Below are 27103 nucleotides of genomic sequence, written 5' to 3'. Positions count from 1 at the left end.
AAAGTGCAGCCGTGCTCAGTGCTTCCAGCCCAAGTCTGCAGCAGAGAATACATGGCCCCGAAAGGCAAGGAGACTGCAGCCCTCGAGCGCCTTTTGGACACTGTGGAGGCCCCACTGTGATGTCCGCTACCCCCTCGCTGGCCACAGGAGGGGCAGGTACATTACCACTCCAGCATGGTAGACGATGGCAGTGGTGATCAGTGCCGATGGTGCATAGAAGAGGTTGGCCATTCAATACAGATAGTGGATGAATGATCTCATCCGTGCTGCCAGGATATGGCAACCATCTCATCACCCTAAACTCACCCACTCACAAGCCCGTCACATATTCACTAGCACTCACTGCCAGCCGAAGGGACATAACCGCCCACTCTCACACACACACCCTCACATCTCCATCTGGCCGCATCTCCTCTGGAGACGGCCTCCTCAGCCCTGACCATCTTAAAGCCACTTGCACAGATCAACATGTGCCCCCACACACAACATGGGTTACCCTCCTTCCCCAGTACAGCCATCATCCTGCAGCCTCCTCCCTTGTCTGAGGCCACTTCTCCCCTTTCCCCATGCAAGACCTTGCCCTGCAGCCATTGAAAAGCCACCCACATATGGCTGATCTGGTAGGTAGAGACTTACCCGTGAGTCCCTCTAAACGTGATGTGGCGCTGCCTGTGTAGCCTGGCGCTGATGACTGCGAGTGCCGAGTGAAGCAAGGTTGGCAAACACACCTTAAAGTCCTGAGCAAGTTCAGCCCACCAAGTACACGCCTTATATATGCTGCTGTGAAACACGACGGTGTGTTTTCCCGCCGATGTGGGTGGACGATCCAGCGACGGGGATGAATCCGGCGGGCTGGACTTATAATGATATGCTGATGTATTATGAGATTCCGGATGTCCGATGGTGAGAAACGCACCCCGCTATTGACGGGCTGAGCGGGTGACTGCAAAATGGTTTCACGACGTCGTGAAACTGATTATTGGCCTTCTCGCCATATTGTCTGTTCACGCCACCAAACACGCCGGACACCAGATAATCTTGTCCCTAGTCTTGATTGTTGGTGAATGCTTAGGTTGTTTCCCCCTCTGTTCCTTCCTACCACTCTCTGACCCTCATTTCCCATATTATTATTTTGCTCTCCTGCCTTGACTCTACCCCTTGATTTGTTACCTCTACCCAAGCTTGATCCCTCACCCTCTTGTTTAATTTAAACCCTCTCTACTTCCCTAGTTATGCAGTTCACTAGAGCACTTGTCCCAGCACGGTTCAGGTGTAGACCATCCCATCGGTACAGCCTCCACTTTCCCCAGTCTTGATGCCAATGCCCCAGAAACTGAAACCACCTCTCCCACACCAATCTTTGAGCCACGTATTAATTTACCTAACCTTATTTGCTAATTGCCAATTTGCATACAGCTCAGGTAATAATCCAGAGATTAGTACTTTTGCGGTTCTGTTTCTTAATTTAATGCCTGGCTCTTCATACTGACACTGTCTATGCAGAACCTCTTTCCTTGTCCTGCCATGTCTTTGGTACCTACATGGACCATGACAACTGGATTGTCTCCCTCACACTGCAGGTTCCTCTCCAGCCCTGAGCAAATTCCCTGAACCCCGGCATCAGGCAACACATCCGCCTGGGCTCTCGTTCTTTCCTGTAGAGAACAGTGTGAACCCCCCTCACTATACTGTCCCCTACTACCCCTACATTCCTTTTTGCTCCTCCCACATGAACGGCTCCCTGTACCATGGTGCCATGGCCGGTCTGCTCATCCATCCTGCAGACCTCACTTTTGTCCACACAGGTAGCATACCTGTTTGAGAATTACAAAACCTGAGGCTCCTCCACTTCTGTCTGTTCAGCCCTTTAACCAGCCCCACATCCTCCTGTCCCTCACCACTGTTCAAAACAGATGACCCTATTATAAGGGGTGTGACTGTCTTCTGGAACAAAGTGTCCAGGTATTCCACCCCCCACTGCCTCCCTTATGTTGCGCAGTATCTGCAGTTCGGCTTCCAGCTTTTCTTTCTATCTATCCTATCAAAATACTTTCATCTTTTTAAAAGCTCCAACAAATGAATGTTTCACAGAGCCCTATGATGTTGTTTTGTGCGGGTTTTTTTACCATTTAAAATGAACAAATAGATTTCTGACAGAGGGAAGTCATACAAAATGCATCAAGTACTCATCCTTAAACATTGTCAACAGTAAGTCCTGGCTGCATTAACAGTCGCTGGCTCTATGCCCTAAACCCCAGTGGCTGAACAACTCTCTCCTTTTTCTTTCAAGAACCTCCTTAAAACTATTTAATTGCACTTTCATCCACTGTTGTCATTCCTGCTTCTGCTCCCATTCCTTTGAATGTAAACCTCTTCACACACTTTTATCTCTGTGAGATCCGCAATTGAAATGAGCGCTGTTGTATATTACAGTGAGCATGTAACACGTTCACGCATAAAGCTATGAATATATACAGACAGACAATTGTTTCATTGTTTCCATAGAGTGAAATTCTCCTTGTTTCCGTAAGATTAAGTGCAACATTAGGTGGGGCCAGTTGCAGAATGATGGGAGGTGTCAAGTTTTGTTTGATAACACTCCTGTGAAGCAATTTGGGATGATTTACCTCATTAAAGTCACTACATAAAAGCAAGTTGTTGTTGCTGAAGTGCGATTATGGAAGGTGAACTTTGTATTGCTCCAATCCCAATACAAGATATTACTCGATGAGCGCTTGGGTTAGGAAACCGGGAATAGGGACCAGAGTGTCTGATTTTGCACACTCCTGTCTTTTACAGTGATTAAAATGAAGGCTGCAAAGAATAACATCGTCAGCCCCAGGTAGAATGGAGATAGTTCAGTCAATCCCCTGTCAATCATGCCTGGAGACTGAGCTGCTGTAAGTAACTGGGACTGATTTTACACAAATTATTTAACTATCCTCCACTCACTGTGTTTTGCTGGAGAAATAATCCTGCTTTTATCGGGAGGCTGTTACAAGAGTTTTGCTCCTGATTCCTGTAGTTCCGAAAGACAAGTTAAGTAGAATGTTTGCTGAGTCAATAGACTGTTTAAATCTCTTTTCTCTGAGGCAATCCCTCAGGATTGAGGATGAGTTGCTTCTATTCAGGTTCAATGAATTCTGAGATGGCTGGTAAGCCCAGTGTGCAATCTGCAGACTCTGCCATATGGGGGCAGGTGGTACTTGAAGGGTTGGGTCAGTGGGGTGTTTGGAAGTTTCTGTGCTCCCTCCAACGCCTCAACTTCACCTCTGCACATTCCCGACAAAGTCTCTCGAAGTGTTCAGTACCCTCCTGAATGAACCTTCTCCATTTTGGTCAGTCACAATCCAGGGTCTCCCATGAGCTGGCAGCAATGCTTGACCTCTTTAGGGATGCTTTGAGGACATCCCTAAAGTATTTCCACTGTCCTCCAGGGAGGGAGGTGGTAACATGGTGGTATTGTCATTGGACTAGTATTCCAGAGACCCAGGATAATGCCCTGGGGGCCAGGGTTTGAATCCCACCACAGTAGATGGTGGAGTTTGCATTCAATAAAAATCTAGAATTAAAAGTCTAATGATGACCATGAAACCTGTTATGACACAGCAGTTTGTAAAGGCTGAGCTATTTAAAAGCCCAGAGGGAAACTTTAAACAACTGTCATAACCCATATTTAAATTCTCTAAATTTTAGGAATAGGACCACTGGTTCTCAAGAGGTTTCTACATCAAACTAAATGAGACATTTATTAATTTACAACAAATTAAACATATACACATAGCTACAAATTACTACTATCATAACTTTTAACAAATTCCCAAATTAATCTCCACTAAGGGATCAATAACCAATGGACTTAACCAGATACCAGGCAAAGCATTTTCACCTCACGAGTTCAAAATGAGGTTCCTTTTAATTTGGTTCCTTTGCAAACAGTTGTAGGCTTACAGCTGCTTTGCTGTTACATGCCTCTGCCTTTCACATTCCAACTCCTCGCAGGTTATATCCAGCCTGCCCTTTGAATGCAAATTCTCATTGTATCACCTGGCCCTTTGAACTCACCTCTTTTAACAATAGTGCCAATTTTATTAGTAATATAAACATTGCTTGGTGTCTCCTATCTAGGTACAAGATTTCACTCCCCTTCTTGAATGCCCTATTCAACAAAACACAAATGTATTCTTTACCTCTATGTTTACATCTCAAAACTACTATATATCAAAGCACCCAGACTAGCTGGCTTTAATTTAATTAACGTACACACAGACTAAACCTCTATTTAAAAAAAATAGTTTCCAATAACATCATACACATTAATAGCTTCATGATGAACCAGTGTCAATTGTTGTAAAAAAAACCATCTGGTTCACTAATGTCCTTTAGGGAAGGAAATCTGCTGTCCTTACCTGGTTTGGCCTACGTGTGACTCCAGATCCTTTAAACAAGGGCAATTAGGGATGGGCAATAAATGCTCACATAGCCAACGACACCCACATCCCGTGAATGAAAGAAAAAGTCTCTTTCTGTGACTGTGTTCCGAGTAGAGCAGTTGCTTTGAGGGGCAACATGTCCCACCCTAGCGGAGCTGGTTTTGAGTGATTAGCGCCTCGATGTTGGACATGTTGGCTTGAGAGAGGATGCTGCTGTTGGACCACCTTTCTTGCCACCGTATTTGGAGGGCCTTGTGAAGTCGCCACTGGTGATATTTCCCCAGCATTTTGTGTGCCTGCTGTAGGTTTTCCAACTATCCAAGGAATATAGGAGCATGGAGACCACGGCTGTCCGATAAACCATGACCTTAGTCTTGGGTTTGAGAACTTGGTCCTCAAATACTCTTCTTCTCAGTCAGCCAAAGGCTGAGCTGGCACGTTGAAGGCGATGATGAATTTCATCATTTGTAGTTGCCTTCATTGAGAGGAAATGGAAAATAGTCCACATTTTCCAGGATTTCACCATCAATCTTAATCAGCGACTGTTCTGTAAGACCTAAATTCTGTCTCTGCCTAGCTGATATTCTGCAAGGACTGCAATATTATTTGTATTAAATTTAGATCCTTTCTGTATTCCTGTCCTGATCTCACTGGCTGGGGTGGGGGGAATGACTGAATGCTCTTGGGAGGGACAGACCGAGATGGCCCAGTAGATGTTTTGAATTTACATTTCACCGTAGCAAATTATATAATTAAGTTCCTTAAAACTGGTGATGTGCCAGTTTGTCCTATAAACTCCACTGGGTCATTAATGTTCATCAGTTAAGGAAATTTGCTTTCCTTACCCAATCTGGCCTCCATGTGTCTCGAGTCCTACTCTACCTGTTTCACTCTTAAAAACTTTTAAAATGGCCAAGCAAGTCACCATATAGAAACAGTTGGCACTCTCAGACAGCAAGGGATTGGCAATAACTTAGCCAGAGACAACTGTCCCTTTTTTTAAATTCATTAATGGGATGTGGGCATTGTTGGCAAGGCCAGCACTTATTGCCCTCCTTGAGAAGGTGGTGGTGAGCTGCCTCCTTAAACCACTGCAGTCCCTGTGGTGTAGGTGCTATCAGGAAGAGAGTTGCAGGATTTTGACCCAGCAACTTTAAAGTATTTTGGGTCAGTCCACTGCCCTTACCTCACCACTGCAATGATTGAGAGACATCGGCCTCCTGAACCATGTTTGATTACTGGTTCGGCAGGTTTTTCAGCTTCAGCTTGTTTCTGGCCACAGGTCTCATACATATCTGCGAATGATCATACACCAACTGTGCTGATGTCTCACAGGACAGCCTGGCCCCAAATCATCTCGGAAACCCCTTGTCATTGGGACAAGGCCCTGCTCTGCTGAGATTGTGTAATAGTTGGCGTTGTAGTAATGTCACTGGGCTAGTGATCCAGAGGCCCAGGTTAATGCTCTGGGGACATGGGTTCAAATCTCATCATGGCAGTTGGTGGAATTTAAGTTCAGTTAATAAAATCTGGGATATAAAGCTAATCTCAGTAATGGTGACCATGAAACTATTATTGATTGTCATAAACAAAATCCGTCCTTTAGGGAAGGAAATCTGCAATCTCTACCTGGTCTGGCCTGTATGTGACTCTAGACCCACAGCAATGTGGTTGGCTCTTAGCTGTCCTCTGAAATGGCCTAGCAAGCCACTCAGTTCAAAGGCAATTAGGGATGGGCAACAAATGCTGGCCTTGCCAGTGACGCCCATATCCTACGAAAGAATAAATTTTAAAAAAGAACAACCACTCCGCATTAAGAAAATATCATGTGCAGGGCATCATCCACTCATCTAAATGAAGGTTGGAACCTGAAACGTCAAGACATGTGGACAACCCCCACAGTGACAGACCAGACCGCCATCATAGCTCCGAAACTCAGGCACCTTGACATCAACGTTACCGTGCAAAGTGAGACACGATGTGCAGAAGGTCAACTGATGGAACAAGGCAGCGGGTACACCTTTTTTCTGAAATGGCCTGCCAGAAGAGGAACAGCACCTTTGTTTAAATGGGTTCTGCTTAACTGGACTTTTCTGAATAGATAGACCCTCTTTGCTGCAAATGGACTCCATTTGCTGTAATACATACAGACGTTGTTTATGTAGATTCTATTTACTATAAAATAGACACTGTTTGCCGTAATTCCTGCCACAATCTAGCCCCATTTCCAGATAATTGTTTGACACAACAACGTGAATACTCAGGTTGTAAAACTACTAACAAGAAAATTAGGAATATCACAAATCAGGGTTCACTAAACAACATGCTTGATTCTCTGATCTGCTCTCCTGTCAAGCAAGGCTTTCTGCTAAGCTCCCTGCCTTCCAATGTTTATCCGCCCACACTATAACACAGCTCGAAGGATGAAAGTGATTTAATATTACTATAAAGCTTCCCGCGAGCATTGAACCTGTCAATTGTTCATTGGCGAAAAGAAGTGTGATTGATAAAAAGGAGTTATTCACCAAGTTTTTCATTCCTTCTAAATTTTAGTACCAGTTGATTATTTCTGCAATTAATTTGTGTTGTAATTTCCACGTTAGGATGCAACAATGTCCTGAAAGAACAAACATTTGGAACCTTGTCCTTCAGTGTCTCTTATAAGAAGATTGAGTGCGTGAGAAGAAAGACCAGTACTAGTACTAGACTTTGAGGAGTGCAAAGTGGTATGAAAGCCGGGAAAGTGTAACAAGGGAGTGTCAACCTCTTCAAAAGCTTTTAAGGTTGCACAAATCAGTACTTGCTTTTAAGACTCCAATGGTTCTCTTGAAGACTGATCTTGTGAGGGGCCTATGTTGCATTGTAGCTCTCCTCTGCTATAACCTGGGCCATTTTGTTATGGTCATTATCCATGAGAGCAGGCTTCATCATCCAGAAGACATCCATTAATTTTAATTATCTTAATTTCTAAGGATGAAGGGGTTATGATGACTCCTGACATATCAGGCATAGATGTGGACAATGGTTTGAATACACATTGAGGCCATCAAAACCTTTCTTGTTGATGCCAATTGAGGAGTGTTCTGTGACAGCACACTAAGCAATGTAAGTCCCATCACTTAATGCATGCTGGGCCCTGGGGAAGCCAGCGTTTCAACAATCTCATAAAAATGGAGGGGCCTATCTCACTGATGCTTTCTGCGAGGTCAAAGGTGATCAATTCTTCAGTAATCCTGTGAAGTGGAACTAGATGGTCTTGGTTACAGAGCGGATACATGGTCAGAAATTCATCTCGGGGTCAAATACAACACCAAAGCTGAGAGCTGTCTGGTTCAGTCTCAAATAATTAGCAGGATGAGGGATGGAGTCAGTAGTTAGGGAACAGAGATTTTGGTCATGACCAAAGACGATGGGCTTTGGTCTCCCCAATATTTGGTTGGATCTGATTTTGTCTCACCCAGTACTGGAAGTTGGACAAGCAGGCTGACAATTCAGAGACAGCGGAGGGATTGAGAGAGGTAGGGGGTAAGGTAGAGCTGGGTATCATCAGCATACATGTGCAAACTGAGGTATTTTCGGATGATGTCATCAAAGGGCAGCATGTGGATAAGAAATAGGAGGTTGTCAGGGATGGATTCCTGGGGCACACCAGAGGTAACTCTGCAGGAGTTGGAAAAGAAACCAATGCAGGTGATCCTCTGGCTATGACTGGATAGATAAGAAGAGAGAGTTTTTTATTCATTTACAGGATGCGGATATCGCTGGCTAAGCCAGCATTTATTGCCCACCCCTAATTGCCTTCGAAATGAGGAGCTTGCTAGGCCATTTCAGGGAGAGCAAGATAGACTTAATGGCACAATTCTAAAGAGTGTGCGAGAACAGCAGGACCTGGTGATTCATGTGAATCAATATTTGAAGATGGCAAGATTTTTTTTTTATTCATTCATGGGACGTAGGCATCACTGGCTGGGCCAGCATTTATTGCCCTTGTGTAATTGCCCTTGAGATGGTGGTGGTGAGCTGCTTTCTTGAACCGCTGCAGTCCATGTGGTGTCCATACACCCACAAGGCTGTTAGGGAGGGAGTTCCTGGATTTTGAACAAGCGACAGTGAAGGAATGGAGATATATTTCCGAATTGAATGGTGAGTGGTTTGAAAAGGAACTTCCAGGTGTTGACGTTTCCATGCATCTGTTGTCCTTGTCCTACTAGATGATAATGGTCGTGGGTTTGTAATGTGCTTCCTAAGGAGTCTTGGTGAGTTTTTGCTGTGCATTAGTGTAGATGGTGCACACTGCTGCTACTGTGCGTCGGTGGTGGAGGGAGTGAATGTTTGTGGAAGGGGTGCCAATCAAGTAGGGCTGCTTTGTCCTGGACGGTGTCAAGCTTCTTGAGTGTTGTTGGAGCTGCACTCATCCAGGCAAGTGGGGAGTATTCCATCACACTCCTGACTTGTGACTTGTAGATGGTGGACAGGCTTCGGGGAGTCAGGAGGTGAGTTATTTACTGCAGGATACTTAGCATCTGACCTGCTTTGTGGCCACAGTATTTATGTCCAGATTGGTTTCTGGTCAATGATAAGCCCTAGGACGATGATATTGGGGGATTTGGTGATGTTAATTGAATGTTAAGCGGCAATGGTTAGATTCTCGCTTGCTGAAGATAGTGTTTGCCTGGCATTTGTGTGGTAAGAATGTTACTTGCCACTTGTTGCCCCAAGACTGGACATTGTCCAGGTCTTGCTGCATTTGGACATGGGCTACTTCAGTATCTGAGGAGTTGCAAATGTTGCTGAACATTGTGCAATCATTAGCGAACGTCCCCACTTCTGACCTCATGATGGAAGGAAGGTCATTGATGAAGCAGCTGAAGATGATTGGCCCAAGGACACTACCCTGAGGAGCTCCTGCAGTGATGTCCTGGAACTGAGATGATTGACCTCCAACAACCACAACCTTCTTTCCTTGTGCTAGGTATGACTCCAACCAGGGGAGGGTTTTCCCCTGATTCCCATTGCCTCCAATTTTGCTAGGGCTCTTTGATGCCACACTTGGCCAAATGCTGCATTGATGTCAAGGGTAGTCACTCTCACCTCACCTCTGGGGTTCAGCTCTTTTGCCCTTGTCTTTTGAACCAGGGCAGTCCCACCCAGCTGGATATTGGAGAGGCATTGGAGGGAGGATGATGTGGTCAACCATGTTAAAGGCTGGCAATATGTCAAAAAGGGCAAGAAAGGATAGTTTACATGGTCACAGTGACACAGGATGTAATTTGTAAGTTTGCTAAGGGCACCTTCAGTACTGTGGCTGGGGTGGAAACCAGATTGGAGAGGTTCAGTAATGGTGCTGTAGGAATGATCCCAATCATATACCAACCATATCCTAACCATTCAGTTTTATATCTTTCCCCAAACTTCATTTTCATTGACCTTAAAATCAGGAGACCAGCAGAATGGACTGCCTATTCAATATTACTTATTCTACACTATCGGACCGAGTCTTTTCTCTGCTGTAAAGCTCAGTGATATTGTGGTACAGACAAGAAAAGAGACTGGAGAAATTATTGCAATCTTGGGATTCAAGTGATATTTAAAAACAATTCGAGCTTTGCCCTCACGATTTGTAAAGTCACCTGAAGTCCTTGTTCGTGCCGAAGAACTCCAGCTGTACAATTATTCTGTTTAAAATTAGTTGAAAGGTGTCACATTTATTAATTTTTGAACATTGTAGCTGGATTTATGAGGAGACTTGCTCGGGTTTGCTGCCTAGAGTGTGATCCCTACTGATGCTGTTCTATTTGTTTTTTTTCCCCAGGGAGGCTTCAGCTATTATGATAAACTGACAAAAAAAATGTTCTGAAACGATTGATATTAATAACCCAATTAAGAGCAGCATTGATCAATTTAAATATTCTGAGTTAGCGTTTCAGAATGCGTCCCTCAAAAAGAATTCCATAGAATCTTACAGCACAGAAGCAGGCCATTGGGCCCAACTGGTCTCTGCCAGTGTTTAGGCCCCACATGAGTTTTTGCTTCTGCTAAATGTATCAGCAAAGCCTGCTAATCTTTTTTCTCTCACATACCTATCTAGCTTCCCTTTAAAAGAGATTTAAGCAGGCAACCTCCTCAGAGTCGCTCCCACCCTGCAGCACATAAATGGGAATGCCTTCCATACTTCCAGCGAGGCTGCACTGACATAGTGGGGGTGTGTTTTGAGGAAAATTCCCAGCCATTACTGTTGTGGTCCTAGGATTCAAGGGAACAGGTGTTACTTTGATTCCAAGCATGCTAGGTCTGGCTCCAATGTTTAGTAGCTACCTTGACCACAAACCCTGTTGTATCAACTGTGCTTTGTATTGGGCCACAGAGAACCCAAAACCAGAAATGGAATAACTTCACTTTCAGAATTTATTCTTTCCTTCCAGACTTCAGCACCATCATCCTAGCAAGATACCTGCTGGGTTTCCATTGTCTTGGTATCACACATTTACCAGCCAGTAACACTGGTGTAAATCTACCTTTCATAATATTGACTATAACTCTAGTCTTTACACACAATTTCCAATCCTTCCTAGATACAGGAGTAATGCCAGAGGACTGAGGAATTATAACTGTTACACTCCTGTTCAGAAAAGGGTGTAAGGATAAACCCAAAACTACAGGCCCATTGGCTTACCTTCAGTGGCAGGAAAGCTTTGAGTAATGGGTGCAAGAACAGACAGACATCCCACAAATCCTGGGATCCCGGGATTCATAAAGAGAAGCGTGGAGTACGAAAGCAAGGAAGTTATGGCCAACCTTTTAAAACACTGGCTGGGCCTCAGTTGGAGGATTGTGTCCAATTATGGGCACCATATCTTAGGAAGGATGCGAAGGCTTTGAGTGAGGGTGATGAAAAGATTTTATGAGAATAGTTTCAGGGGTGAGGGATTTTGGTTCTGTTGGAGAGTTGGGGCTGTTTTCCTTGGAGAAGAGAAGGTTGAAAGGAGATTTGATGGAGGTGTTCAATACCATAAGGGGTCTGAACAGAATAGCTAGAAAGAAACTGTTCCTGTTGGCGGAAGGGTGGAGAACCAGAGGACGCCGATTTAAGGTGATTGACAAAAGAACCAAAAGTGTCTTGACCTTTTTAACACAGTGGGTGGTTAGAATCTGGAATGCACTGCCTGGAGTGTGATCAAGGCCGATTCAGTCACCGCTTTCAGAAGGGAATTGAATTATCATCTGAAGAGATAAAATTTGCAGGGCTGCATGGAAAGGGCGGGGGAGTGGGATTGGCGAGCTGTACTTGCAAAGAACCAGCATGATACAATGGGCCGAGTGGTTTCCTTCGGAGCTGTTACCATTATGTGATGCTCTGATCTTTATGATGCCAGACATGACTCAGTGGTCGCTCTCTCGTGGGTCCGGCCATGGGCAGGACCAGGAAATCCTGGCCATTATCTTTTTGTTTTGGTGCTGCTGTTAATGGGATCTTGCTGTGCACAAATTGTCTGCCGTGTCTCATAACACACTCTTCAAAAACGTTTCCTTGATTGTAAAGCAAGTGGGCTAATCCGAAGTCACAAAAGGCATTTTATAAGTATATTTGAATCCCCACATTGTCCAGACCTATTGAGAAAATTACTAAGGGGTAGGTTATACTGCACTAAATGGAGAGTTCTCCACTAAAACTCCGTGAATAGTATTCATGCCAACACACACTCAGTGCCTGTGACACATTGGTAAACTTCAGACCCTCATTTGATTGGAGTATTCAGTTTAGCCTCTGCCATTTTGCACCACGCAAAAAGTAAAGGTCAGAAAAGGTGAGAATGAAAGAGAGACAAAGTCAATAACAGAAGTCACCCGGGGCCAAGGACAAGTGACAGCTCATCGTTTGGGCAGGAGTGTCCACGTCAGAGGCATCGGCTCATCAGTGATACTCTCAGCAACCTATGTCCGCCAGGTACTAGAAGCGCTACCAGCAAAGGTTACTGCAGTTCATGATTTTTTTTTAAATCATTTGGTTGCCTGTTAAAAATCACATGCTGTTGCACAGTTCAGATTGTTAAACTGTGCACAGAAGCAGAACAATTCCCAATGGGAAGAGAGTTTGGACATTTTCCAATAAATCCGGAAGCAACAAGCAATCTCAGGCAACTGCGGCTGCTTCGAGGCTGTTAGATGCAGCAGATATCTGTGTCAAGATGACAACAACAACTTGCATTTATACAGCAGCTTTAATGGAGCAAAACTTCCCAAAGGTGTTTCACAATGGGCGTCACCAGACAAAATTTGACACCAAGGTGCATAAGGAGATATTAGGACTGATGACCAAAAAAGCTTGGTTAACCAGGAAGGTTTGAGGGACCTCTTAAGAAACAGAGACTAGGAGCAGGAGCAGGCCATTCAGCCCTTCGAGCCTGCTCTACTATTTAATATGATCATGGCTGATCCTCTATCTCAACACCATATTCCTGCTTTCTCCCCATTCCCCTTGATGCCCCGAATATCCAAAAAATTATCAATTTCTTTCTTGAATATATTCAGTGACCCGACCTCCACAGCCTTCTGTAGTAGAGAATTCCACAGGTTGCCTACCCTCTAAGTGAAGAAATCTTTCCTCATCTCAATCCTAAATGGCATGACCTATACCCTGAGACTGTGGCCCCTGGTTCCAGACTCCCCAACCAGGGGAACCATCCTCCCGGCATCTAGTCTGTCGAGCCCCGTTAGAATTTTATACATTTCAATCGGATCCCCTCTCATTCTTCTAAACTCCAGTGAATACAGGCCCAGTCAAATCAATCTCTCCTCATCCGACAGTCCTGTCAACCCTGGAATCAGCTAAGTGAACCTTCACTGTGCTCCCTCTATGGCAAGTATATCCTTTCTTAGATAGGAGACCAAAACTGCATGCAGGGGCTGAATCTTCCAGTCAGCGTGCGAGGGCGGGGCTGACATGCTGATGTGCAGAATGATGTGCGATGATGTCAGGTGTGTGTATCCCGATGTCATCACGGGTCATCTCAATATATCGTTCGGCGAGCGCGTGCCAAAGGCAGCAGCACAACCGCCAAAATGTCAACGGCCTATTAAAGACATTAAAAAACTAATTGAACTTTGTTAAGAACGCTACCCATCCAACTTTAAGGTTGTTGGGGCTGGGGGCAGGTGAAGAGCCCAAGCGGCCTTTGCGTTTTTCAGGAAACCGCATCCACGGGCGGGATGAGGCTTCCTGAAGCTTTTATAAAAATAAATAAAGAAATCTTCACAAACATGCCCAGCTCATGTGACACTGTCGCATGAGGGGACATCTTTAAATAAGTTTTTACCTCATAGATTTAAATATTTTATAACCTATTCAATCTCCCCAAGGCCGCTCTGTGCCTTAGGGAGATTCCTGCACTCTCACAGACCCTGACTCTACCTCCTACCCCCGCCCGCACAGAGCGCTAACGGCTGCACGTTACGCTGGGTGGGCCTTAATTGGCTTCATGCCCGCTCCTGCCCAGCCTGCCCGCCAAAGGAAAAACTCTCTTCCAGGTGTGGTCTCACCAAGGCCTTGTATAACTGCAGTAAGACATCCCTACTTCTGAACTCAAATCCTCTTGCAATGAAGGCCAACATGCCATTTACCTCCCTAACTGCTGGCTGCACCTGCCTGTTTACTTTCATTGACTGGTGTAGAAGGACGCCCAGATCCCTTTGTACATTCACATTTCCCAATATATCACCATTTAAGCAACACTCTGCCTTTCTGTTTTTCACACTGAAGCGTATAACTTCACATTTATCCATGTTATACTGCATCTGCCATGTGTTTGCCCACACACACAACTTGTCTAAATCGCCCTGAAGCCTCCTTGCATCCCCCTCACAACTCACAACCCCGCCCAGTTTTGTGTCATCAGCAAACTTGGAAATATTGCTTTTGGTTCCCTCATCCAAGTCATTTATATATATCGTGAATAGCTGGGGCCCAAGCATTGATCCCTGTGTTACACCACTAGTCACTGCCTGCCATCCGGAAAAAGACCCATTTATTCCCGCTCTCTGTTTCTGGTCTATCAACCAATTCTCAATCTATGCCAGAATTTGCCCCCGATCCCATGGCTTTAATTTTTCCCACTAGCCTGTTATGTGGGACCTTATGAAAAGCCTTCTTGAAATCCAAATACACCACATCCACTGGTTCTCCCTCATCTATTCTACTAGTTGCATCCTCAAAAAACTCCAGTAGATTAGTTAAGCATGATTTCCCTTTCATAAACCCATGCTGACTAATCCCATTAATGCTTTCCAAGTGTTCTATTACCAGGTCTTTTATAATAGACTCTAGTATTTCCCCACTACTGATGTTAGGCTAACTGGTCTGTAATTCTCAGTTTTTTCTCTCCCTCCTTTTTTAAATAATGGGGCTACATTTGCCACCTTCCAACCTGTAGGAACTGCTCCAGAGCCTATAGAATTTTGGAAGATGACCACCAATGCATCCAATATTTCCAGGGCCACTTCCTTTAGTACTCTGGGATGTATATTATCAGGCCTTGGGGATTTTCAGCCTTTAACCTCATTAATTTCCCTAGTACCACTTTTTTTTGCTCATACTGATTTTCTTCAATTCCTCCCTCTCACTAGACCCTTGGTTCCCTAACATTTCTGGGAAATTATTTGTGTCCTCTTTTGTGAAGACAGGACCAAAATGTGTGTTCAATTCTTCTGCCATTTCTTTGTTCTCATTATAATTTCCCCCGTTTCTGACTGTAAGTGACCTATGTTTTTCTTTGCTAATCTTTAACTCTTCACATATTCATAGGAGCTTTTACAGTCAGTTTTTATGTTCCCTACGAGTTTACTCTCGCACTCCATTTTCCCCTTCTTGATCAATCTTTTTGTCCACTTTTTCTGAATTCTAAACTGCTCCCAATCCTCAGGCTTGCTGCTTTTTCTGGCAATTTTATATGTCTCCTCTTTGGCTCTAATACTATCCTTAATTTCTTTTGTAATGCATGGTTGAGCCACCTTTCCTGTTTTATTTTTGCGCCAGACAGGAATGAATAATTGTTGTAATTCATGCATACGTTCCTTAATTATTAGCCATTGCCTATCCACCATCAACCCTTTTAGAGAGAGGAGAGAGTTAAGAGGTGAAGAGGTTTAGAGAGGAAATTTCTGCGCTTAAGGCCTAGGCAGCAAAAGCTTCAATGTTTTAAGTAAGCAAGAAGGACCTGATTCCGCCCTTCTGCTAACAGAAAATAAGGACTTTATTTTGGATGAATCTATCTAGCTCTCCCAAGCTCCAGTAACAAACATGGAGCAAATAAAAGCAGTGCAGTGGAAATATGTATTTATAGCATCTTCAATGCATACAGTACTCTCACCTTGCCCTTAAACATGGACAGCCTCCCATCTTTCACCCTCTGTCAACTCCGCTGCCCATACTCTAACACTCACCAAGTCCAGTTCACTAACCACCCTGTAATCACTGATTTTCATTGGTTCCTGGTCCAGCAACGCTGTGATTTTAAAATCCTCATTCTTTTCCTCAAACTCCTCCATAGCCTCACCCCTCTCTATCTCTGCAGCCTCCTCTGGCCCTATAACCCTCTGAGAGCTCTGCAGTCATCCAAATCTGGCCTCTTGTGCACACCAAATTTTCATTGCTCCATTGGCAGCCCTCAGCTTGGGAGTGCCCTCCTTAAACTTCTCTGCCTCTCCACTTTGTCCCTCCTTTAAGACAGTCCTCAAAAACCTACCTCTTTGACAAAGGGTTTAGTCACCTGCCCTAATACCTCCTTTTGAGGCTTGGTGTCAAAATGTGTTTGATCTTGTGAAGTACCTTGTGATTTACTGCAGCATAAGTGCTTTCTAAATACAAACTGTTGTTTTTGAGTTAGAATTGGCCCACCATTTGGGGAGGTCCCTATGCCACAGTTTAAACTGACCAAGAGAACAGATTACTTTTGGCCCGGACTTTTAACTGAGAAAATGGTGACCTCACTGCCTGGCAATGCTGGGCATGCAGAGTCCACATCTTCAGCCAAATTAAAAACAAAATAATCCAATGAAGACAAAGAAACAAAGGACAGAAAGCAAAGCCGAGAATAACACAGATGGTGATGATTATACAATGGCTGTCGATTCAAAAATTACTTGACATCGTTGGAATTTTGCATTTTCTCTTTGATCTCCACATGACACTGCTGTGTGAAATGGGCTGTGTTTCTTGTATGCAAATAATAATTCCTCATTTCAGATCTTTCGGCTACAGTGTTTTACTTGCAAAAAACTGGCCAGATTAACAAGTATCTCAACAACTTTTGTATTAAGTGATTTCTTCTGGTAGCACACTGGTTAATACACTTGTAAACAGTTCCTGTGTGTGCCAAGTCACCATACTTATTACCCCATCATTTTATTTATTTGTAATTTTATTATTTTATTGTTATAATTTTATTTTATACAAGTAGGTACCCTGACCTTATGATATGGTCCTATACAGAATACACACAGTAGTGTAGCATGGTCGAAGAGAAGTTGCTGACTAGCTACAGTTGTGACTCCAGTGGCACCATTTTAATGACATTAAAAGAAGATACTTCAGATGCATTCACATGTAAATCTGGAGCTCTTCTTTCCCCAAAAGCCGTTGAGGTCGAAGGTCAGCTGAAAATTTCAAAATTGAGTTTGATAGACTTTTGTTTGGCCAGCATATTTTGATAACAGAACCAAGGTTGTTAATGGAGCTAAGACACAGATCAGCCATAATGGAATGGGGACTGAATGGCCTACTTTTTTTTTATTCATTCATGGGTTGGGGGTGTCACTGGCTTAATTGCCCTTGAGAAGGGAGTGGCTTGCTAGACCATTTCAGAGCCATGTGGGTCTGGAGTCACGTGTAGGCTGGACCAAGTAAGAATGGCAGATTTTCTTCCTCAAAAGAGCATTTGTGGGTTTTTACAACAATTGACAACGGTTCCATAGTCACCATTAGATTTTTAATTCCAGATTTTTATTGGACTCTCAAATTTCACCCTCTGCCAGGAATCAAACCCAGATCCCTGGATTATTAGCCCATTGACAATACCACTACACCACTTCCTTCCCTGCACTTTTTTAAATTATTCATTCTTGAGATGTGAGCATCGCTGGCAAGACCAGTGTTTATTACCCATCCCTAATACCCTTGAGAAGGTACTTCACATGTATATTTTTACTTAATAAAGAGTCAGCGCCATTCAGGAATCAAGGAAATAAAGTACTTGCAATGATCTGAAAGCACTTGCACACTGATCTTTGTCTTAGCATTTTGCTAACAAATATAAATTGGAAGCTTAAAGTACACATGCATATGAGGTGCCAATATGAGTATTGAGATCGGATGCCCAGCCACAGTGCCTATTACTCGTTTCTGTTCACTAGTCAGAAATGCAGTTAGCCAAAGCTGGATTGCCAATTAGTGTGGTTAGTGGCTGACAAAATTGGCCATTGCCACTGTAGTAAAAAATTGCGATACTTACAAAGGATCAAACAAAGTCATATAATTCTATGCATTAGGCACATGGGTGCTTGGGGCCAAGGCTGGAGTCATGCTGGTCAAGGTTTGATCATAGAGTTTAATAGCACTAAAGGAGGCCATTCAGCCTATTGTGCCTCTGTCTGCTCTTTGAAAGAAATTATCCAGTTAGACCGACTCTCCTGTTCTTTCCACATAGCCCTGCAAATGCTGCCTTTTGACTTGCCTTCATGAAAGGGGGGAACACAGATGCTGCACTCATTATACCATCAATAGGTCATTGTCAACAATGTGAACTATGGGGACTGCGTGCTCAGCAGATAGTTCTGGAGTTGGTTTGATTAAGGCATCTTGCAGTGTCTGGGCAGTGGGTCTGCACGAATGGACTGCATATTTCCACGTGTCTGTTTATTTCCACGTATGGCCTAGACATCATTCGCTTTTGAAATCTGGAGCTCTTTCCCCCAAAAGACTATGGGTAGCACATCAATTGAAAATTTCACAAATGAGATCGATAGATTTTTGTTCGGCAAGGATATTAAAGATTACATAAACAAGGCAGTTATAGAGTTAAGATACCGATCAGCCATGATCTGATTGAAAATAGAACACATCAATGCCATGGGGAGTTCAATGGCTTTTTTTTCTGTTCCTATATCCTGTGATTAATAAATGTCCCCATGTACATCAATGATATTTTTTTTTGTCACAGCCAGGGGAATGTGTCTCATTGATGTCAGGAGCGAGGTCTGTGTGAGCACATGTGTCCCGTTTATTTTAAATGGATTAATCATTGTGATGAATGAACACAAAAAAAAACAAAATGTTGTGGAAACATAAGTGGGAGTGAAATAATGAAGCACGATAACGGCTTTATAAAAAATAGCATATAGAGGAATTTTGCACAATAAGTGTTAATCAACCAAAGAGCCCAACATGTATTTATGCAGCAACTTTAACATAGTAAAACATCCCAAGCAACATCGTAGAAGCTTTGGCACAAGGGGATATTAGGACGGAAGACTAAAAGCTTGGTCAAAGAGGTAGGCTTTAATAAATGTCTTTAGGAAGAGAGAGAGATCAAGGGGTACAGAGGTTTAGGGAAGGAAAATTCCAGGGTTTAGGCTGAGGCAGCTGAAGCCACAACTGCCAATGGCAGAGCCATGGAAATCGGGAATGCATCAGGATGCACAGTGACTTGGGATAATCTGGTTTATTGCAACAGGTGACTGGGAAATTTAGTGAGATAATGAATTAAGACAGTTAATTCCACATGGAGCAGCTAATGAGGAACTTCTGATGCACTTATATAAGGAGAGACATATGCTGAGGTCTTTCAATCAGCTTGTTTTTAATGAGAGCAAAAACTGGAATAAATTTAACCAGACATTGGTGCAACACTATTGGAAGGCTGTAGGTCAGCGTCAGTTTGGAACACCCTCACTTCTGAGCCAGTCAAATGAGGTTCAGAATCAAAGGCATGTCCATTGGAAGTGAAAATAACTGTCATGTGCGGGATAGAACCAACAAAAGGAATTGAAAGATGCTGCAGCTATTTCTCTCATTGGTGGTATCCATAAAGCAAAGTGTCCACAAGGCGCACAGGCTAGAAACAAGGAACTTGCATTTTTATAGCGCCTTTCACAAACTCAAGATTTATACAGCACTTTTCCCAACCCAAAGCCCTTTACAACCAAGTAAGTACTTTTGAAGTGTCATCACTTTTGTAATGTAGGAAATGCAGCAGCCAATTTGTGCGCAGCAAGCCCCCAGAAAGAAGAATGTGATAATAACCACAACTAGTTTTGATGATATTGGTTGTGGAATAAATATTGGCCGGGAGAATGGGGAGAATTAAGATTGCTTTAGAATCTCCACGAGTTAAAGTTAATCTCCTGGCCATGGCTGCAAGGAAACACCCAGAAGAAAATTAAAAAATCACAACGGCATTTAAAACAAGTTTATCTTTCATTTTCTTTGATCGTTTTAATTTATCACTGCTGAAAAAAAAAAGCGCTGGAAGTGGGATAAAAGGCTGATTGCCCAGGTGGGGCAATTGGGAGGGAGGAGGTCATGTGATGAAGCTTCCGGGAATACGTCCAATCAAAGTAGATGATCTTAGGGAGGAACGATGTTGAATAGAGCGGCACATATTTACCCAGTGGCATGCAAACCGCTTAGTGGCATGGCAATCCGCAAGCTGTGGGCGAATGTCATGTGATTAAAATATTACACGATTAAAAACTCCAGGAAGACATCCAACTAGAGTCGACAAGGCTCGAGAGAATTCCCTGGCTCTTCTTCAGACTAGCGCCATGGGTTTTTTATTACACCCACCCGAGAGAGCAGAAAGGGCCTGAGTTTAATGGCTCACCTAAAAGACTACCCCAGATTCCTTAAGGAATGGGGAGGAGAACGCTAACGATGGGTCGTTGACCTGAAGCCCTGACCTTACTCTCTTCACTGCAGAGAACGCTGCCTGGCCCATTGAGTGTTTCCAGCATTTTCTGAGTCGCCCTCTGTGGCTTCAGGTTGACAGTGGATTTCAGCTCTCTCGCCCTGTTTGCCAAGCCTGTGCAGCATCAGCGAAGCTGCACCTTCCAGTTTCACTGAGATATACTCATCCACGGGGCAGAATCTTGCCCTCGGATGGCGTGCGGGCCCCACCGGCTCAGCGGTGGGCTGGCAGCCGACCCCCGCCACCGAAACGGGGCCCGCCGCCATTTTGAGTGGGCGGGCCAATTAAGGCCCGCCCAGCGGCCTGCCCGACGGGAAGCACCAAGCACTTCCTGTGTGGTGGGGGGGGGGGGGGAAGGATTCCCTATCTGTCAAAGTGCGCTCTGCCGCGCACTTCTCCCTGAGACCAAGGCCAGGATTTTGCCCTCGGCGATTTGGGGGCGGGGCCCGGTCGCCGAGGGGAAAATGATGCGGGATGATGTCAGGACGGATCCCAGATGTCATCCTGGTCCATTTAAATTTTTAGGAAGGCGGGTGGACAGCGAAATCAGCTGTCCACCCGCTGACCTGTCAATGGCCAATTGAGGCCATTGACAGAGTAATTAAAGTAATTAAAGAGATGCCCGGTCAAGCGTAAGGCTGGCGGGCAGGCCAGGAGACCCAGCGGGCTCCAGATTATTCATGAAACTTCATCCACCGGCGGGATGAGGTTTCATGTCCGTATTTTAAAAATGTAATAAAGTTTATGTGGCCTTTATTAACATGTCCCATCTCCTGTGACGTTGTCACATGAGGGGGACATGTTAATAATTTTTGTATTTTTAAAGGTTTTCGGACTGTCACTGGTCTCCCTGAGACAGGACATAGTCTCAGGGAGAAGTATGCTCTTGCGCATCCATGCGTGAAAGAGCGCACTTTGACAGATGGGGGATCCCTCCCCCCGCCCCACCCCCCCTCCCCCCAACCCTGCACAGAGAGCGCATAGCGCTTCCCGTCAGGGATGCCGCTGGGCGGGCCTTAATTCGCCCGCCCACTCAAAATGGCGGCGGGCCCCGTTTCGGTGGTGGGGGGTCGGCTGTCCACCCGCCACCGAGCCGGTGGGGCCCACCCGCCGTCCGAGGGCAAGATTCTGCCCGAGGTCCTGTCTCAGGGAGACCAGTGACGGTCCGAAAAACTTTAAAAATACAAAAAATAAAAAATTATTAACGTGTCCCCCCCTCATGTGACAACGTCACACGAGATGGGACATGTTAATAAAGACCACATAAACTTTATTAATTTTTTTTAAATACGGGCATGAAACCTCATCCCGCCAGTGGATGAAGTTCCATGAATAATCTGGAGCCCGCTGGGTCTCCTGGCCTGCCCGCCAGCCTTAAGCTTGGCAGGGCAGGTCTTCAATGACTTTAATTACCCTGTCAGTGGCCTCATTGGCCATTGACAGGTCGGCGGGCGGACAGCTGATTTCGTTGCCCACCCCTCCCCCCCCCCCACCACCTTCCTAAAAATTTAAATGGATCGGGATGTTGTCGTGGATCCCTCCTACATCATCCCGCATCATTTTCCCCTCGGCGACCAGGCCCCGCCCCCAAGTCACCGAGGGGAAAATCCTGGCCATGATGTTTAAATGACAGTCCAGTGTAGACTATAGTAAAATCAACAGCAATTAGTAACAGAGCCCACAAAGAACAAGTCAGAAAGTGACAGAGCGCATTAGTGATCACATCTGTATTCCATACGCACTCCAAATAATAAAGTCACATCTTCTCCATGTAATTATTATTCTCATTTCACATCTTCAGATTCATAAGGCACTTTTTCTTTTCACTTTGAAGAGTTATCCTCACTAAAACCACAATTAAAAAAGTTCTGATGCTGAAAAAGAGAGGAGTGTGAAAGAATTTAACCCTGTCATCACAAATCAATAGACCAAGGAGTAGACCTGTAATTTAGTATTGTTCATCATTAAACATCGATGCAAAATAATGGTGATTAAATCTATTTGTTTACCTCTAACGATGTGTGATATAAATGACAAAGACTCCGGGATTACAATGGATATTGCATATATAGGATATAAATCAGAGTACATTATTGTTCATAATATATCAATGATTTGATTGAGGGAGACAATTGTAATATTTCCAAGTTTGTTGACAACTTGGTGGGAATGTGAGCAGTGAAGAGGGTGGTAAGAGGCTTCAAGGCAATTTAGACAGTTTGAGTGAGTGGGCAAATAAATAGCGGATGCAGCATAACATGGATAAGTGTGAAGTTATCCACTTTGGTAGGAAAAACAGAATGACAGTTTATCATTTAAATGGTGATTGATTGGGAAATGTTGATGTATAAAGGGACCTGGGTATCCTTGTGCACCAATCACTGAAAACAAACATGCAGGTGCAGCAAGCAGTTAAGAAGGCAAATGTTGGCCTTCATTGCAAGAGGAATTGAGTACTGGAGCAAGGATGTCTCACTGCAGCTATGCAGGGCCTTGGTGAGACCACAGCTGGAGTATTGTGTGTTGCTCTCCTTACCTAAGAAAGGATATACTTGCCATGGAGGGAGTGCAGCGAAGGTTCACCAGACTGATTCCTGAGATGGCAGGATTGTCGTATGAGGAGAGATTGGGCCAACTAGGCCTGTATCCACTGGAGTTTAGAAGAATGAGAGGGGATCTCATTAAAACATAAAAAATTCTGACAGGGATGGAAGACTTGATGCAGCGATGATGTTTCCTCTGGCTGGGGGGTCGAGAACAAGGAGTCACAGTCTCAGGATATGGGTAGGCCATTTAGGACTGAGATGTGGAGAACCTTCTTCATCAGAGGGTGGTAAGCCTGTGGAATTCTCTACTACAGAGGGCTGTGGAGGGCGGGTCACTGAATATATTTAAGAAGGAAATAAATAGATTTCTGAACTCAAAAAGCATCAAGGGGTATGGGGAGAGAGCTGGAGTATGACGTTGAGATAAAAGATCAACCATGATCATAGTGAATGGCGGAGCAGGCTTGAAGGGCTGAATGACTTGCTCCTGCTCTTATTTTCTGTGTTTCTATAATATATCCGATATCTTCCTGCTTATACCTCTGAATTAAGGCCTGCTTTATTTTTTTATTTATTATCAGGGAACAAAATTTTCTTCAAGCATTCTTACATTGTATATAAAGGCCAAGATTTTCCAGTCCCGCCGGCCACCGGACCGGAAATTCCAACCCAAAGTCAACCAGCCTTTGGCTTGTCCATCAAATTTTCCATCCCGCCTGCAACGATTCCCACCACAAGCAGGGTCGGAAAATTCCAGCCAACGTATAACAACTTTGGAAGGGTTTATATAATGGATGGCACCCGTTCCTGAACTCCATTTGCTAGCCGTAAATTGCACCCATCTCCCCAGCCACAGTCTGTGGTTGAACCAGACCACCTTGGCATCGCATTTGCCTGGGGTGTGAGCTTCACACGACTTATCAGAAACATTACTAAAACCACCTGCTTCCGCCTCAGTAACATCACCCAACCCCATCTTTGCCTCCGCTCATCTGCTGCTGGAACCCTGATCCGTACCTTTTTTTTTTACCGCCGGACAACTATTCCAATACACTTCTAGCTGGCCTTCCCATCTTCCACTCTCTATGAACGAGTGCTCACCCAAACCTCTGAATCTTAATTTACAGCAGGTCTCCTTCAAATATCACCCCTGTGCTCGCTGACCCGTAGTGTCCTCAATTTTAAAATTCTTATCTTCATTTTGAAATCCCTTCCCTATCTCTGAAATCTCCGCCAGCCGGACAACCTTGCGAAATCTTTGAGCTACTCCAATCCTGGCCTCTTGCGCATGCCTGATTTTAATCACTCCATCATCGGTAGCCGTGCCTTCAGTTGCATGGGCCCTAGACTCTGTCATTCCCTCCCTAAAGCTTTCCACCCCTTTATCTCTCTTCCCTCCTTTAAGGCACTCCTTAAAACGTACCTCTTTGCCAAAGTTTTGGTAAGCTGTCCTAATATCCACTGATGTGGCTCATTCCCAAACATTTATTTGCATCGGTCTCTTTAAGTGCCTTGGACGTTATCCTCCGCTACAGGTGCTATATAAATGCAAATTGCTTTTGCTCTGTCTTACGTATTTGCCAGTCAAAAAATGTACTCACCCACCTTGCAGCGTGAGTGCTACTGGGGAGGTGGTAGCATTGGACTAGTAATCCAGAGGCCCAGGGTAATGCTCTTGGTACCAGGGTTTGAATCCCACCATAGCAGATGGTGAAATTTGAATTCAGTAAAAATCTGAAATTAAAAGTCTGATGATGATCACACAACCATTGCTGGTTGTTGTAAAAACCCATCTGGTTCACTAATGCCCTTTAAGGGAAGGAAGTCTGCTATCCTTAGCTGGTCTGGCCTACCTGTGCATCCAGATCTACTGTAATGTGGTTGATTCCTAACTGCGAACTGAAATGGTCCAGCAAGCAGCTCAGTTCTCATGGACAATTAGGGATGAGCACTGAATGCTGGCTGAGGCAGTGATGCTCCCATCCCATGAACACATAATCCAAAATGTCTTTGTTCTCTACTTTAAGAAAGAAATTAACCGGGTTTATGATAAATGGGTTAACAGTTCTAATTAAGACAGCAGCTTTTCAACTTTATGGCCAGAATTTTCCCGATGGCGATTTGGGGGCGGGGCCCGCTCGCTGACAGGAAAATGACTTGGGATGATGTCGGGAGGAACCCGCGATGTCATCCCGGTCCCTTTAAATTTTCAGGAAGGCGGGCAGACAGTGAAATCAGCTGTCCACCCGCCGACCTGTCAATGGCCAACTGAGGCCAGTGACAGGGTAATTAAAGGCCCTGCCTGTGCAACCTTAAGGCTGGTGGGCAGGCCAGGAGCCCCAGGGGGTCTTCTGATAATACATGAAACCTCATCCACTGGCGGGATGAGGATTCAAGTTCCTTTTTAAAAACTGTAATAAATGTAATGTGATATTTATTAAAATGTCCCATCTCGTGTGACATTGTCACGTGAGGGGGACATGTTAATAATATTTTTATTTTTTAAGTTTCGTGCACTGCCGCTAATCTCCCTGAGACAGCACTTAGCCTCAGGGAGCAGCGCGCTCTTTCACACGCATGCACGACAGAGCTCACTTTGACGAATAGGGAATCCCTCCCCCCCGCTCCCTGCACAGGAAGCGCACAGCACTTCCTGTCGGGGATGCCGCTGGGTGGGCCTTACTTGGCCTGCCCACTCAAAATGGCGGCGGGCCCCATTTCGGTGCCGGGGGTCGGCTGTCCGCCCACCGCCGAACCGGTGGGGCCCACCAAGGGGAAAATTCTGCCCGATGTTTTTCCTGTTTTCGTACGAAATCAGTAAACTTTAAATAAAGATTTCAGTTGCAGCATGGAAAGTGTTAAAACAGGAGCTGCAGTGCAGGCCATGAGTGATCTTCAATCAAAGAACAATAATGCTAAAATAATTGTAATAGATTGTCACAAAGTGCTCTTATTGATTGGTCATTCCACAGAATGGAAGAAGTAACAAGGAATAGTTAGACCTCATCTGAAGCCTAACTCCAAAGTGTCTTATGAGTAAATCCTTTGAAACAAAAAAGTATAATTCTTATAGAAATTATATAATTAGCGTTGCCGTGTGATAAAATTTAGATCCCGTGAGTGACTGATCTGATTGTTCACAAGCGACATGGGGGGATGCTGGGCCAGTGCTGGTAAAATTGGGACCGTCTCCTGCCGTTGAGGAACTTTACCGACGGCGGTGGAGAGAGTGGACAGGCTTGCTGCCAGAAGGAGGCAGGAAGCCAATCAGACAGTGTAGAGGCCTAATTAAGGGCCATTTTAAGGGCCGCAGTTTTATTTTTAGATTACCTTTAGCCCACCTTCTGTAGGCTGCGGGGCTTCCCTCCTCCCTCAGCAGCAGACACCACCCCTGGGTGGCAGTGCCGAGGCTCCTGTGCTGCCAGCCCTCCGGCTGGGCCGGCAGTTGTCGGGGGGTGGGGGGGAAGGGGTGCCCGTGCTGAACAGGGTGGAAACCACGGCGACAGCTTGCTCAGGAGCCGGGACTTTCCGGCCGGCTGGTCAATTAACGGCCGACCGGCGCCAACGACGCACTGCAGCGCTTGGCGCTGCCGGGGTTGGGTGGGGGAGGAGGGCGAGAGCGGAAGCTCGTGCATGTGCGCGCAGGTGCGCTCAGTAAAAGCCTCCCTGGTGCCCAGAGCCGCCTCAGGGAGCTGAAGATTTTTTAAAATAAAAAATAAAGAGTTCAAAATGTTAAAAAAAAAATCCCCTCATGTGACTCTGTCACATGTTAGGAATTGGTTTTAAATTTTTTAACCTCTGATCGCCCGTGGTTGAGGTTTCGCAAAAAAAATCCAAAGGCCGCCTGGCCGATTTGCCTGCTCGCCAACCACAAGGGTGGCCGGGCGGCGATAGATCCCTCTCGGTTATGACTTTAAAGGGCTGCTTAATTGTCGGCGGACGCGTGCCAACTCCCGCCCGCTCCCGCTGACCGAAATATCGCGTGACTGTGAGGTGGCCTCAGGACGCTCGCCCGACGCCATCGCTCATCGTTTTACGCTCGGTCGGGTCAGTTACGCGCCCGCCCGGGTCAGTTATGCGCCCGCCCGACAAGCAAAAGATTCTGCCCATGAGCTACTGCCCATAAGATTAAGGGAGGAGTCCCGGCCGACCACACCCGTTGCCGATA

The 27103-nt window shown here is 45.0% G+C and overlaps 1 protein-coding gene across 2 annotated transcripts in view; it reads left to right on the top strand.

Moving 5' to 3' along the window:
* The window catches only part of galntl6 (polypeptide N-acetylgalactosaminyltransferase like 6), a 1468073-nt gene that overhangs the window by 768557 nt on the left and 672413 nt on the right, over nt 1-27103 (top strand). The window lies entirely within an intron of this gene.

This window comes from Carcharodon carcharias, chromosome 4 (genome assembly GCF_017639515.1).
Source record: "Carcharodon carcharias isolate sCarCar2 chromosome 4, sCarCar2.pri, whole genome shotgun sequence".
NCBI classification, from domain to species: Eukaryota; Metazoa; Chordata; class Chondrichthyes; order Lamniformes; family Lamnidae; genus Carcharodon; species Carcharodon carcharias.
This window is presented reverse-complemented; position numbering and strand designations above follow the sequence as displayed.